Source organism: Lithobates pipiens, unplaced genomic scaffold (genome assembly GCF_037356315.1).
Source record: "Lithobates pipiens isolate NorthernLeopardFrog02 unplaced genomic scaffold, aLitPip1_a1.2 Scaffold_16, whole genome shotgun sequence".
Classification (NCBI taxonomy): Eukaryota; Metazoa; Chordata; class Amphibia; order Anura; family Ranidae; genus Lithobates; species Lithobates pipiens.
The window spans coordinates 128535610-128551885 of NW_027507748.1; the positions used below are offsets into that span (position 1 = coordinate 128535610).

General features: G+C 41.8%; 1 protein-coding gene across 1 annotated transcript in view; it reads left to right on the plus strand.

The window, feature by feature from the left end:
• The window catches only part of PITPNM3 (PITPNM family member 3), a 904027-nt gene that overhangs the window by 126356 nt on the left and 761395 nt on the right, over positions 1 to 16276 (plus strand). The window lies entirely within an intron of this gene.

The window sequence follows — 16276 nt, forward strand, 5'->3', positions numbered from 1 at the left end:
GGATAAGAAATATTGGTGAGAGGAAGGGGGGGGGGGGTTAAGGCACAAGGGTCTAAGGGGGGTAGTGAAAGCAAGAATGGATGAAAGTGAAGAGATGCAGTCTAGTGAGGGCGATGTGCATAGGCATGCAAATAGAACTTTGCAAAAGTACATTTCAGAGAGGGGTTCAGGGACAATGGTGAGAGCGGGGGGGGGGGGTTCAAAGGAAGGAGGGATAGTGCACAGGTATAGTGTTGAGAATAGGGGTGGGGTGCCTTATTAATGTTAGATGGTTTGGGGGTAGTGGCGGTGTTAAAAACAGGGGAAGTATACAGGAACAGGGGGTGTGTACATTTCCATTTGGGGGTCTCCACAGGGAGGGAGCATGCAGACGTGGGGTGGGTGGTGAGAGAGGGCTTGTGCAGGCACGAATGGTAGTGAGAGAGGCTGCAGGTCTGGTGCAGTCAGACATTGCAGGAGGAAAGGATGGATGATAATGGGGGGGGGGTCTGACATTGCAGGAGGGAGGGTTGGATGATAATGGGGGGGGGGTCTGACATTGCAGGAGGAAGGGTTGGATGATGATTGCAGGGCAGGAGGAAAGGGTTGGATGATAATGGGGGGGGGGGGGTCTGACATTGCAGGAGGAAGGGTTGGATGATAATGGGGGGGGGGGGGTCTGGCATTGCAGGAAGAAGGGTTGAATGATGATTGCAGTGCAGGAGGAAGGGTTGGATTATAATGGGGGGGGGGGGGTGTCTGACATTGCAGATGGAAGGGTTTGATGATATTGTGTGTGTGTGTGTGTATGTGTGCGTGGGGGGGTTGGCTTTCTATGAAGTTTAGGCTTTTTATGAAGTGGTGATGATGGTAAAGGAATTCCCTGGTCACAGCATACACTTTCATTTTAGAACACCAGCATTGCAATAGATATTAAAATAGAAGGCAAAACAAAACAAAATAAAATCATGTTGTGAGTTTTGCCTGTCTGCTGGTCGTCTCTTTCCACTACTTTGTGGATTCCTTTTCTGCTTTGCAGCTTCTCTTCTGCTATTTACTTTTAATTTCTAGGGACTACATATCCCATGGTACCTTGGTGCCTGCAAGCAGTGATTCCTGTACTGACTCCGTTTCCTGACAGCACCTCTATAGATCAAAAAGCAGGCTCTGTGAAATGTGTGACACAGCAGAGCCTACTCACAGGGCATAGTGAATACATGTCACAGAATTCAAGGACTTTAAATATGCGAGGAGCTTCAAATATGCAAACTTCATGATCATTCAAATGAATAGGAGTAGGCTATAAATAACTGAATTATTATGAAAAAAATATATGTTTTTATATTTTGACAAGAGATATGCTTCAAACTTAAACTTATTCAGCACTAGAATAAGTTTAGAGTGTAAGGCCCCTTTAAATAAATATTACAACTGAAATTAACCAGACAAAATTGTCCGTGAACTGCTTGAGAATCTCCTATAAGGGTATGTTATATTTAGCAGTGAATAAGCAAAAAAAACAAACATGTATTTACTCACTGAGACAGAACGGACACGCAACACTTAAAATATATGTATTTTGAGAAAATTCCATATTTCAGAAATAAAGTAAACTTACCATACATGTACTGTATATATACATAATGCAGCCAGTTTGGAGCTGGATCAATTTGAATGAACGTGTAATCCACAATACAGTGGGATCTTTGATATCTGCTTCATGAAGACAGTCCAGGGTTGACCTTGACCAAGTCTAATAAATATGGATTTAATTTTGCAAAATGGCCACACGTATAAAGACAAGGGCATTTAAAACTATCAAAAACAAACAAACAAAGCTCTCTGGGTTAGACAGGGTGATCAAGCTTGTTTATTTGTAAATCTCATAGTGCTTAAGAGCATATTCATCTGTGACTTTGTTATCCCAAACCGTTTCTGCTAGACAGATGCAATTTTTCCTCTGGGCTTTTCTAGGCTTTAAAATATCACATCTGCTCAGATTTAGCTTAACATATTGGAAGCTCGGTGACTTACCTTCTATTCTGCGGATCTGTCTGATTCTGGCAGCAAGATGGACCAAAGGTAAAATCACACAGCGAAAGATAAAATCAAAACTAACCACAGTTTTGCCTTTTTTTTACTTAGCATGACAAGAATAAAATAATAGTGTAAGCAATACTTTGTGGGGGGAAAAAAAAGCTTAAAGGGATTGTAAAGTGATTTTTTATTTTTTTTAAAATAAGAAACATGTTATACTTACCTCCACTGTGCAGCTCGTTTTGCACAGAGTGGCCCCAAACCTGCTCTTCTGGGGTCCCTCGGCGGCTGTCTCGGCTTCTTCCCGCAGGTACTTCTCACGTTCATGTGAGCTCCCTCGTATGGTGAGACGCACCTTCGGGTGCGCTCCCGTGATACAGCCGGCGGCTATAGCCACTCGCTGTATCACACGGCCCCCGGCGCTCCGCAGCAGTGGATGTGATTGACAGCAGCGCGAGCCAATGGCTGCGCTGCTTTCCATCCATCCACTCCAGCCAATCAGCGGCCAGGCTGAATGGTGGAAAGGACGGCGGGCGCAAGTGCAGGATTTTCGATGGGTGAGGTAAGTAAAATGGGGGGGGGAGCGGGGCTGAGGGCGCCGGCACTGTCAGATGTTTTTTCACCTTAATGCATAGAATGCATTAAGGTGAAAAAGCATTTACCTTTACAACCCCTTTAAGCTATTTTATTGTTTGTGTGTGGTCAACATATTTCTATTTTTGCATTTTGTAAAATAAAATGTGTGTATATCCAAAATATTTTTTTAAGAGTCAGGAAGGTTTAACACCACTGTCCCATTGGAGAGATTTCTCTTGACTCTTGATCTCAAAGATGCAACAGGAAGTGAGAGGAACTCCAATCTTTGCCCATTGTCACTGGTACAGATCTCAATTGGAAGATTTACTTTCACATCTTGGTCTGGAGAAAACTCAAACATTTTGGATTTCCCACCACTTTTGTTGGAGTGATAATGGTTACCACAACAATCAGAGAAGATGTATCACAGTGCGTAGAAATGCTCCTACTCCTCCCTCACTTCTTATACATAGAAGACCTAGTTAAAATAGAGGAGTGGACAGCTACAGTGCCCTGAAAAAGTATTCATATCCCTTGAAATTTTCCACATTTTGTCATGTTACAACAAAAAATGTAAATTTATTTTATTGAGATTTTATGTGATAGACCAACACAAAGTGGCACATAATTGTGAAGTGGAAGGGAAATGATAAATGCTTAACAAAATATTTTACAAATAAATATCTGAAAAGTGTGGAGTGCATTTGTATTCATCCCCCTTTACTCTGTTACCTCTAAAATCTAGTGGTACCAATTGCCTTCAGAAGCCACCTAATTAGTAAATAGGGTCCACCTATGTGCAATTTCATCTCCATATAAATACAGCTGTTCTATTAAGCCCTCAGAGATTTGTTAGAGAACCTTAGTGAAGAAACAGCATCATGAAGGTCAAGGAACACACCAGACAGGTCAGGGATAAAGTGGAGAAGTTTAAAGCAGGGTTAGGTTATAATAAAAAAAATCCCAAGCTTTGAACATCTGACGGAGCTCTGTTCAATCAATCATTCGAAAATAAGAGTATGGCACAACTGAAAACCTACCAAGACATGTCCGTCCATCTAAACTGACAGGTCAGGCAAGGAAAGCATTATTCAGAGAAGCATGTTAGGAGCTGCAAAGATTCACAGCTTAGATGGAAGAATCTGTCTACAGGGCAACTATTAGTCATGCACTCCACAAATCTGGCCTTTATGGAAGAGTGGCAAGAAGAAAGCCATTGTTGAAAGAAAGCCATAAGAAGTCCTGTTTGCGGTTTACGAGAAGCCATGTGGGGGACAAAGCAAACATGTGGAAGAAGGTGCTCTGGTCAAATGAGACCAAAATTAAACTTTTTGGTCTAAAAGCAAAATGCTATCTGTGGTGGAAAAATAACATTGAACATCACCCTGAATACACCGTGAAACATGGTGGTGGAAGCATCATGTTGCGGGGATGCTTTTCTTCAGCAGGGACAGGGATATGCTGTGTTGGGGGGCCCGGGTCCTGCCCCAGGGGACATGTAATCTATGTAATTAATGCAAAAAAAGTTTTAAAAACGGCCATTTTTTTGGGAGCAGTGATTTGCTTAAAGTGTAATATTCCTTAAAATTTCATACCTGGAGGGTGTCTATAGTATGCCTGTAAAGTCACCATTGTTTCCCATGTTTAATTTAAAACTACTCGCGGCTATAATGAATTGTCGGTCCCGGCAATACAGGCATACCCCACTTTTAAGTACACAATGGGGTTTATTTACTAAAGCTGGAAAGTGCAAAATCAGGCTCACGTCTGCATAGAAACCAATGTGCTTCCAGGTTTTATTACCAAAGCTTAACTGAACAAGCTGGGGTTAGAAGCTCATTGGTTTCTATGCAGAAGTAAGCCTGTTTTGCACTTTTCAGCTTTAGTAAATAAACCCCATTGTGTACTTAAAAGTGGGGTATGCCTGTACACATAAAAGTCATTGAAAAAAACGGCATGGGATTCTCTCACAGGGGAACCCTGAACCAAAATTTTTAAAAAAATGCGTGGGGTCCCACCAAATTCCATACCAGGCCCTTCAGCAAAATGACCAAATGAGCAACATTTCAGAAGGAAAAATAATCATTTAAAATTACTCGTAGCTATAATGAATTGTCAGTCTCAGCAACACACATAAAATTCCATACCAGGCCATTCAGGTCTGGAATGGATATCAAGGGGAACCCCACGCCAAAACTTTTAAAAAAATGGCGTGGGGGTCCCCATTAAAATCTATGTATTCAATGCAAAAAAAAGTTTTAAAAACGTCCATTTTTTTGGGAGCAGGGATTTTAATAATGCTTAAAGTGAAACAATAAAATTTTTATATTCCTTTACATTTCATACCTGGGGGGTGTCTATAGTATGCCTGTAAAGTGGCACATGTTTCCCATGTTTAGAACAGTCTGAGAGCAAAATGAGCAAAATTTCTGAAGGAAAAAAGGTAATTTAAAACTGCTCGTGGCTATAATGAATTGACGGTCTCGGCAATACACATAAAAGTCATTGAAAAAACAGCATGGGATTCCCCCACAGGGGAACCCCGAACCAAAATGTAAAAAAAAAATGTGTGGGGTCCCCCCAAATTCCATACCAGGCCCTTCAGGTCTGGTATGGATATCAAGGGGAGCCCCATGCCAAAATTTAAACAAAAAATGGCATGGGGTCCCCCCAAATATCCATACCAGAACCTTATCCGAGCACACAACCTGGCAGAGTGCAGCAAAAGAGGGGGCACAAGTGAGCTCCCCCCTCTTGAACCATACCAGGCCACATGCCCTCAACATTGGGAGAGTGCTTTGGGGTAGCCCCCAAAGCACCTTGTCCCCATGTTGATGGGGAGAAGGGCCTCATCCCCACAACCCTTTGCCCAGTGGTTGTGGGGGTCTGCGGGCGAGGGGCTTATCGGAATCTGGAAGCCCTCTTTAACAAGGGGACCCCCAGATCCCACCCCCCGTGTGAATTAGTAATGGGGTACAAATGTACCCCTACCATTTCACAAACAACGTGTCAAAAATGTTAAAAAAGACAATAGCCAGTTTTTGACAATTAATTTATTAATGTCTTCTTCTTTCCCCGCTTCTTCTTCCATTTTCTTCTGGTCTTCTTTCGGTGTTCTTCTTCTTCCTCTATCTTTTTCTTCCTCCGCTTCTTCCTCTATCTTCCTCTGCTTCTTCCTCCGGTCTTCTCATCTGGCATCTTCCTCCGGGTTCTTCTTCCCACTTCGTCCTCCAGACGATCCACCTCAATGGGAGTCTCCCTCTGTGTGACGCTTCTGTTCTTGTGACAGCTCTTATATAACGGAGGATGGGCCCCCCTGGTGACCCGTCCCCCCTCTGACACATGGGGACTTCCCTATGGCTTTCACCGTGGTGTCAGAGGGGGGCAGGTTTACTTGGTTACATAACTGGGTGGCCCGTCCCCTCTGACGCTACAGGGAAGCCATAGGGATGTCTCTGTGCATCAAAGGGGGGCAGGGTCACCCGACAACATCATTGTGTGACCCGGCCCTCAGTTATAAAAGAACTGTCACCTGAGAGGCTGATCATTACGGCAGGTGCCTCCCATAGAGGCAGATCGTAGGCAGCGTGCAGGTTTTTTTTTTCTTTTTCGGTACGTCGGAGTAAGAGAAGAAGACTTTGTGGGGCAGTTTTATTTTTTTATTTTTTAATAAAGGACTTGTCTAAAGGCGTATATTGTCTTTTTTTTTTTTTTACCATTTTCACAATTTTTTTTCATTTTGCCGTGGGGTTCCCCTTAATATCCATACAGACCTGAAGGTCCTGGTGTGGAATTTGGGGGGGACCCCCACGCATTTCTTTTTTAAATTTTGGTTTGGGGTTACCCTGTGTGGGAATGCCATGCGATTTTTATCAATGAACTTTTATGTGTATTGTACTTTTAAATTACTTTTTTTCCTTTTAGAAATGTCATTATGCTCTTGGACTGTTCTAAACAAGGGAAACATGCGTCATTTTACAGGCATACTATAGACACCCCCCAGGTATGAAATTTAAAGGAATATTACACTTTTATTGTTTCACGTCAAGCATTAATAAAATCACTGCTTCCGAAAAAAACTTGAATTGATACATGTCCCCTGGGGCAGGACCCGGGTTCCCAAACACTTTTTAAGACAATAACTTGCATATAAGCCTTTAAAATTAGCACTTTTGATTTTTCATGTTCGTGTCCCATAGACTTTAATGGTGTTCGCGCGTTCAAACTAATTTTTTGCCTGTTTGCATGTTCTGCTGCAAACCAAACAGGGGGGTGTTTGGCTCATCCCTAGTGGGACATATAACAATCAAACCTAAAGGCTGTAAATAAAGCAAAAGGTGGTTCAACAAAATAATAATGACACAAGGGGGTGATTCTTTTTCCAACTCTGTGATTCTGTTTTTGAATTTTATTATATTTTTTTCTCTGACATGTTGGATCTTATAAGTTGCACTGAGTAAATACAGCTGGACAGTTCAGGCAGCAAAGCATCAAAATGTGATTAGTTTAAAGGGGGTGATTCTTTTCTACATCCCCTGTACAAATCTTTAAATGGTGATTGTATCATTGAAAGAAAACTATTTAATCTTAGGTCTTTAAGGAAGACACACAGTCACACAATGAAAATTATAGAAACGAAAACGAAAAAGCAAAAAATTGTGTACACCCAAAAGTTACGTCATCACATTTATTAATCATATGCAAAAATAGTACATATAAAAACAGCACAGAACATGTAGCAAACACTTCACAGGCCTATCCCTCCCCCAGCTCCCTCTCAGACAACCCTACAAACCCCACCAATTCCCTCACCCCCTAGACCTATTAACTGCCTCACCGGGATCTCCCCAAGGAGCTGAGAATGTGCAGCTATGCCGCTAACCCCTCACAGAGATGAAACAAACCCCTGGTGACTACACCTCCAAAGATAGTTACATCTCCCTGTTCTGCCTAGCAACAAGTGACACTGATCTCTGCTCCATGTGATTGGAGCAGAGATCAATGATCTGTAAAACATAGCCACGCCCCCCACAGTTAACAACACGCCACTAGGACACACTTAACCCCTACACTGCCACCTAGTGGTTAACCCCTTCACTACTAGTGTCATTTACACAGGAATCAGTGCATTTGTATAGCACTGATTGCTGTAAAAATGATAATGGTCCCAAAAATGTCCGATGTCTGCCATAATATCGCAGTCACGATAAAAATCGCTGATCACTCGCTCGTCCCCACTCCCTTTCCTGGCCGGCCGGGTAGTGTGCTCGGATAAGGGTCTGATATGGACTCTGGGGGGAACCACCACACCGTTTTTTCAGCATAGGGATTCCCCTTTAAGTCCATACCAGGTGACGGAACCAGCAACGCCTTCTTCGCTGGTCCCAGCTACCTAGAGCCGCGCTCAAAATGAGCGGACTTTTCTCCGGGCGGGAAAAGTCTGTTCATTTCAAAAGTACGGTGGACTAGCACACACACGGCCGTATTGTCTGCCGGACTAACACACACACAGCCAGATTGTCCGTCGGACTTTTGGGTAAAAAAAGTCTGCCGTAGCCCACACACGGGCGAATTGTCCACTGGACTTTTCCACCGGATTGTTTGATCGTGTGTGCACGGCTTAAGCGTATATATACACATACACAGACACACATATATATTTGAGGTGTACACCCTAATGCAATAGGCTGTGCACACCTATGGAGGTCATGTTGGATGAGCTAATATCCCGTAAAGATTTTAGCAAGTTTGTAAAAGGCTGCCCTTGGAAATGCATTTTGTTTTTTGTTTTTTGTGTTTGTGTCTCCCATAACCAAAATTTGCAATCTACAAGTGAACACTGACTAATGGCACTTTAAAAATTGTTTGCACCATGAAATAAGTCTCATTATAGTAAAGTGATAAACATCAACATAAATCATCTTGCATGATTACAAGTCAGAGAAGAATGTGCAGTTGCTGGGTATAATCAAGCAGTTGTTTTATTCCACATAATGTTTTCTCTAGACTACCATAACTGTATGCCAGATGACACTGAAATAAAGGTAGAGCGCAATAAATACAAACTACGTTTCAGTTTATGTAAAAAACAGCCAAAAAGTCATGTTTTGGCACAGCGACCAAAAGTTTTGTGGATTTCAGCTCTTTTTGGTTCATTGCAAATCATTGTTTTATGCCTCCTGACTCCACTGTGCTTTTTTTTGGAAACAATTCATGAATGTTAATGAACCAGATCTTTGAACTATAAATTCATATTCTGATTTTAAATGGGGTTTTTTTTTTTTTTTTTTTATCTCAACGTGCATAAATACACATTCAGGAATGAGTAGTGATAAAAAGAAATCATGCAGAGAAATGCTCATTGTGATTTATTTTAAATAATTTTTACATAACATTTGCAAAAACAGTGATGACAGTACTTCATATCAGAGTCCGTGCAATTACTTTTTTTGTTATACTTTCCATTATTTCAGATTATGAAGAAGGAACCCTTGGATTTACATGCAGACACATAGGAATAGGTTTTAGTAATTACTTTGACTCTGTAGACACAGGCAGATTTCCCATAAACTGTTTCATATTGGTGTTCTACCCAAGCATAAAATAAACCTATCTGGGTTTTGTCTGATTTAAAAAATCCTGGGCAGTCTAAAAGGGGCTGTGCATTCAAGGTAATAACCAGTTTAAACAGCCCTATGTTTAGGAAATTTGATAAACTGATAATATTTTGTTATTTTAATACAAAATGCCTTCTAACTGTATGCGTAGTAAATAGAAAGAGTGAATCGCTGCATCTTAGCTTGATGATCTCTGACACCATACAGTGTGCTATTCTAAGAGAGTGAATAAATAGCATTTTTCAATATAGCTGGTATTTTTTTAGACTGATAACAACAGTACAGTACATAATAGATAAAACTAGCTGTGCAAATACGTTCTAGAAATAATGGCATTAGGGGACTTGATGGTGTCATATTGATGAAATGATTCACTCTATTTGCTATCCATTCAGTTAAAAAAGCATTATGTATTAAAACAACAAAATGTCTTGAGATTGTAGGCCAGACTCTCCCGCACAAATACCTTACCTAATAACCATAAATATAATAAAGAGAACAAGAAATTATGGCAATTAATTGGCGCTGCACTTTTATTGGATTAAAGCATTTATTAAAATTGACAAAAATCAAACGTTATTATTACAGAACCATATTCAACATAACAGCAATTCAATCACTCAGTTATTATAACTCAAGCAACATAAATACAGCTTGTATCAGAATATAAACGTCCCCACAATCCGGGCTTGAGACCTCAAAGCTGTGGCCTTCTCTACACCACACTGTAGGCCCAGATTAAATATATCCAGCCCCACATCTGAGAGGTGGATCCCATCCTGCCTATAAAAAAACGGGATGACACCTTCAAGGTCCACATGTCTATACGACAAACCCCCAATCTAAGGCATATACCTCGCCATCGCTCTATTGATCCTCTTCCTCATCTTTTCCATCACCTTCTGCTGTGAGGAAGGGAACCAAGAGAGACAAGGAAGAATTTTGGAAAATACAATCACTGTATATGGTGACGTTAACTTAAATCGGTGAAAATCTTGCTTAATCCCAAACAGCAAATCTAAAGTTCTAATATTACCTAGGTCATTGCTCTCTAAATAAATAACTAAAATAGAAGGTGGAAGCCAAAGCTGGTATATCCTAGAAAGGTGAAAATACAACTGAAACCACTGGATTCCTCTCCAATATAATGTAAAGCATTTCGGCAACAATGACAGGTTCACCGAATAGCTACGCTGAGCCACTCTCTTACGTGCCCAGTATATGTATGAATGCCCCAGTATCCAAACACACTGACTCAAACCTAAAGAAAAAGATTAGGCAAAAAAGGTTAGGTCTTACATACACTTTAAAACAGTCTGACATCCACCTCCCCAGTTCTTTAATGGCAGGCACAGCTTAAACACTTCTGGCGGCCGCACCTTTTCTAAAGGAGGGAGAAGAGAAATGGTAATTGCTTAATCCCAGGTGCCCCAAACATTTTTGCAACACATAATTGAACTGGTACTTGGCGAGTGCCAATGCATTTGTATGTATGAAAAAATGCTCTTTCACCTGGAGTCTAATCAATACCAACTTCACTAGGGCCACTGGGCATAAAGAACTATCGCCCCGTGCTTGCAACGAGATCCACACCCCCCACCCCAAGCTATCCATTCTGGATCTTTGGAGAAAGAAGCACACAAACAACCGATCCACAAGTACGTGATCATAACGAACGCCCATACTGCATTTTGTATTTTTTTGAGCCAGGGAATAATTCTGATATCTGGATTGCCCTAAAAAGGCAACCACAATCACCATCATAAAAAGCAGGGCTTCATAACTTGAGAAACACACTGACTTAGTAACCTTGCAAAGACGGTGGGGAAGCTGCCATAAAATCAGTAAAAACACATGATTGTAAGCGGAAGATAAATGATATACCAGCCAATGTCTTCGACACATAACTGTATGAGAACTGCTGCTTCATGAGTGACTGTAGGAATGCCAACATTTCCTGCTCAGAGGGGCTATTGACCTCCAAATATAGAGTCCCTGCGAATTCCCTCCACATGCGCCATGCAGCCTAATAACAAGGCCATGTTTTCGGAGCCACCAAGCTCTGTATAGTTGCAATGATCAGTCTAGATTATATCCCATAAGTGTTCTGGACAAGCAAGACCCTGTTTGTCTGCCTCCTCTCTGAAAATGTGATAGCGCATCAGCTAAATCGTTCAAATCCCCCGGAGTATATTTGGCCTTTAGCCATATGTTAAATCTTAAACATAAAAAACAATTGTCTCAAAACTGTATCCACGAACAAAGAGCTGAACAAAAGGCAGTTTATAGTGAAGAGAACATCCTTATTACCTGTTTCAACAAGGATACGTGTAGTCACAACTCGAGAGCTACCAGAACTGGGAATAATTCAAGCAAAACCACATTTTTTGTAGCCTGCTTGCTATGGCCAAGACTCTGGCCATTCTGCACAGCACCAGTGCATTCTCCAAATGGCAGCAAATCCTTTGGAACATCTGTAAATAGGCGAAAATCTGGTGCAAACATAAAATCCATCTGGAAAAAAGAATGACCGTTGTGTGAAACAAGAAGTCTCACCTATACAGCAAGATCCTCTTTTAATGACTTAGACAGCCTTATATGAGCAAAAGGGGACTTCATCCCTGAAGTTGAAAGATACATTCTACGAGAAAAGATACGCCCTACTGGCATAATCCCGCAAGCAATAGTCAAAACTCCCAAAAGGGTTTGCATTTCCTTCAAGAGGACCTTACGCTGACTAAGAAACTGGGCAATCAGAGACTTGCACTGCAGGATTTTTGCCTTGGGCAGCCTAAACTCCATGCATTGTGTATCAATTACTATGCCTAAAAATATCAATGAAGTGGTAGGCAACAAGGTTATTTCTTCCACTAAAGGCATTTCAAAAGTGCTTGAGATGCCATGAAAAGTCTTCAGCAATTGGCCACAAGCGGCTGAATAAAATCATCAAGTTAATGGACTACACAATCCATAAAGGATTCACAACAAATTACCTAGTGCAAAAACATGAAGAAGGTCTTAAAATTGGCGCAAGACACAGAGCAACCCATCGGGAGAATTTTATTGAAAAAATAACACTCAAAGTAAAAACCTAAAGAGTTAAAAGCCAAGGGTGACATTGGCAACAGCCGAAAAGCAGATTTGATATCGGCTTTGGCCAGCAGGGCCCCCGGCCCAAAAGAACGGATTTTGACAACCGTGTCCTCAAAAGTCGAATAGGAAACTGACCACAACGCATCATCCAGCTCATCATTCAGAGAGTCACCTTTAGGGAAAGACAGGCGATGAATTATGTGAAATTCATTCAGCTCCCGCATTGGCACAACTCCCAAAGGGTAGATGTGAAAATTATAATAAGGAGGCAACTGGAAAGGACCTTCCACCAACCCTTCTGCTATTTCTTTTGTAAATTTTTCTTACAATTTGCGGATAAAGCTGCACTGATTTCAAGTTATTAACAATCGTGCATCCTTCCCCTGAAAAAGAAGGTAAGGGAAAACCGTTAGAAAAACCTTCAATGAGAAACTGAGCCTTCTCCCTGTCTGAGTACTCCTACAGCCAAGGCCGCATTTTTTCCAGCCTCACTGGAGTGCAGGCTTTTTGGAAAAATATCTTTTGCATTTGGCTGGTTCCTGCCCCAGCATTTTTCTTAAAACACTTTATCACTGGGTGTGCCCCATAACAGTAAGCACATTTGTGCTTATACTTACACAAAGCACCCCAATGACATTGGCTTTCATTGAAAGCAAAACAGTAGCCCTTTCTGTAGGCCAAGCTCAAGGGGTTAATGGCAGGCTGCTTAAACGCCCCTTGTTTAGGAGGGAGGATCAGATTTAGCCATAGTCCCACATCCTTCATTCCCCACTTAAGAGAAGGGTGAATGTAAAGTTTCTGCTGGAAAGATTCATCATGTGAGTATCACCCTAAGCCACCAAAATACCTGTAAGCCTCCAGCACACGATCCAAATGCTGGAATAACCCACCACACAGCTCCGGGCACCTCTCAGCCATAACGCTAACACATCCACAAATTCCCCTTTCCATATTTTTTTCTTTTACTGATAAGAGTAAATTATATCTTAATGGAGAGACTTTGCAGGGCATGGTCTCCTTTAAGCATGCTTTCGGTACTTCCAGCCTGCCAGATATGTTAGGCGTGTATATGGGCAAGACATTACTTAAATTACCTAAACTCTTAACCTCCGTGAAAATGACAACAGGAGAATGGGAGGGGACAGATAATAACTCTGGAGAAGCAAAAGAGGGGTTAACAGGTTCAGTAACATTTGAAAAAGACAGGAGTAACAGAACTCACCGGGTCAGATAGCTCTTCAGCTGGACGGGTCCGAGAGGAAGTTCCAGCCTCTGCAGCCCCTTATATGCATTATCCCTGGAATTCCAGAAATTTCCGGGTCTTCCCATTGGATCCCAATGGAACAGCTCATTAACATTTAAAGAGACAGTACTCCCTATACCACTGCCAATATTTATAATAGTAGAAAATTACTAATACTTTAAAATGGGTCTGGGGAGGCCACAATCTCAAGAAAGGGGGTCCCAATTATTGCCCCTTTATTATTATATTCTAAAAAATCCTGATGATGGTTGTGTTATCATATTCTGGGTATCACTGTGGACACTCAGCCTCTCCTAGTCCAGGATTTTGGAGACCAGACAATAATCAAAGTGGCAAAACAGATTTTTTCCCCATGTTTAGACAGAAGACATAGATAGAAATGGTTTATGAAAATTCTGCCTCTTTTTCCAAAAAATCAAAGTGATCTCTATCACTTCATCCTATGTGTCCACCTGTGAGTTTAATTTGTAATCTGAAACATTTGAACTATAATAAAACTAGAATTGCATTGACTTTAATAGTATAGGCTAATGTCCTCACATTTTTGAAAATTTGATGCAAATTATTACAAATAGAACAATGATGAATGTTGCTCTGTACCATTTCTTTTTATCACACCTTGTTTCTGGTATAAATTTGAAAGTGTATTTATCCATGCTGTGATAAATACATTTCAGTCAGAATATGCATTTTATATTTCAAAGTAAATCAACTTGCTGGAAAACCACATGTGATGTGTGCCATAAATGGAAAGCAGCATTGTTAATGATGGATTATTGTGCTGGAAAATATCAGTATAAAACTGTTCAGTTCTGCCTCCATTTCACATGGTCCTGAAAAGGTAAGTATACAGCTCATGGGTGTCAGTTTGGTTAGGCAGATGGCCAAGGGTGTAACTGTAAATTTATAGATTACTCAAAATTTTACATCCTGTTGACAATGGTCACCAGCACAAACAGTGAGTGTGAATCTGCCAAAAAAAAGACACAGAAACGAGTAAAACCCAACTGACAATCTAACACTTCACTCTGCTCAAATATAAGGAATTAAACTTTATGGTGAGAGTAGCTCTGTCTGGTCTTTTTAAACTAATATACTATATCGTCAACAGTATTGGAGTATTGGGACTCCTGCCTTTACACACCTGGATTTTAATGGCATCCCAGTCTTAGTCCGTAGGGTTCAATATTGAGTTGGCCCACCATTTGCAGCCAAAATAGCTTCACCTCTTCTGGGAAGGCTGTCCACAAGGTTTAGGAGTGTGTCTATGGGAATATTTGACCATTCTTCCAGAAGCACAGTTTGTGAGGTCAGGCAGGTTGGACGAGAAGGCCTTGCTTGCACACGGACCTCTGCACAGCACTGCACAGCACACAGACCTCTGCACAGCGCACGGACCCTCTGCACAGCACATGGACCCCTTGCACAGCATTGCACATGAACCCCCCGCGCAGCACATGGACCCCCCGCACAGTACTGCACAGCACAGAGACCCCCCACACAGCACTGCACACATACCCCCTGCACAGCACATGGACCCCCACTGCACTGCATAGCACACGGACCCTCCTGCACAGCACTGCACAGCACACGGACCCCCTGCACAGCACTGCACAGTACACGGACCCCTGCACAGCACAGTTCACAGACTCCTTTCATTATAAAGTCCCCCCTGCACTCCCAGGAGACCCCCAGTCTCCTGGGACAGCATTGCCAGCCTACTCTAAAGTTGAGAAAACATCACTGCCAGCCGCTTCTTATACATCACTCATCCTGTGTCACTGTCATTGTAAAACAAATCTTTTATATACCTCAATTAATGCCACTCTCTCGTGGACCCGGTCATGTAACTCTCCTCTGCTGTTTCATTGATGGTCACATGACCGATCTCCTCCTCCAATCAAAAGCTACACTCGAGGAGGAAACAGAGCGGGAGGAGGAGAGCTGCCAGAACGTGCAGCGTTACTTGAGGTATTACAGGCTTCCATTTATATTGAGAGTGGCACAGGAGGAGCGTTTTATTAGAAAGGGCTGACAGTATTGTTTTTAAAGTATGGCAGCTCTGTCCCAGGGCCAGGAAAGGTGGGGCTGCCTGCCTGACACCCTCCCAATGGGTGGCACCTGGGGCGGACCGCCCGAACCCCATCCCCTAGTTGGTAAAAAAAAAATACTTATAAAAAATGCGTGTTATACGCCGATAAATACGGTAACTGCAAAGAGGGGCCAACTACATATGAAAGCCTGTGGTTTTGGAAAAGGATGTCGAAAAAGCTCATATAGGTGTGATGGTCAGATGTCCACAAGCCATTGGTCACTTATTATGAAGGCCTGTTCTAATTTTGCCTTCCCTAGGACTGTCTATCTTTGGAAACAAATGATTACAGCCAGCGCAATACCTTCGTTTTTCAAAAGAGATATGTTAAACAGCATGAAATAAAACCTGCCAAGAGGCACATGAACAGTGTACATAAGATGTCAAACCTTCATAAGACTGCCACCATTATCATACTCCAAAACCCGCCACACTTATCATTACCACCTACTTATTAACAAGATCACACTTGAACTGGAGTATAACTGGCCATAGCAGCCTTTTTATTCACAAATATTCAAAATATATAAACATTTTAATCATAACAGAAAATTCCAGAATATCAGTAGCTCCCCCGGTGGTCTTTGACTGCACTTCCCAACATAACTCCGTTCCACT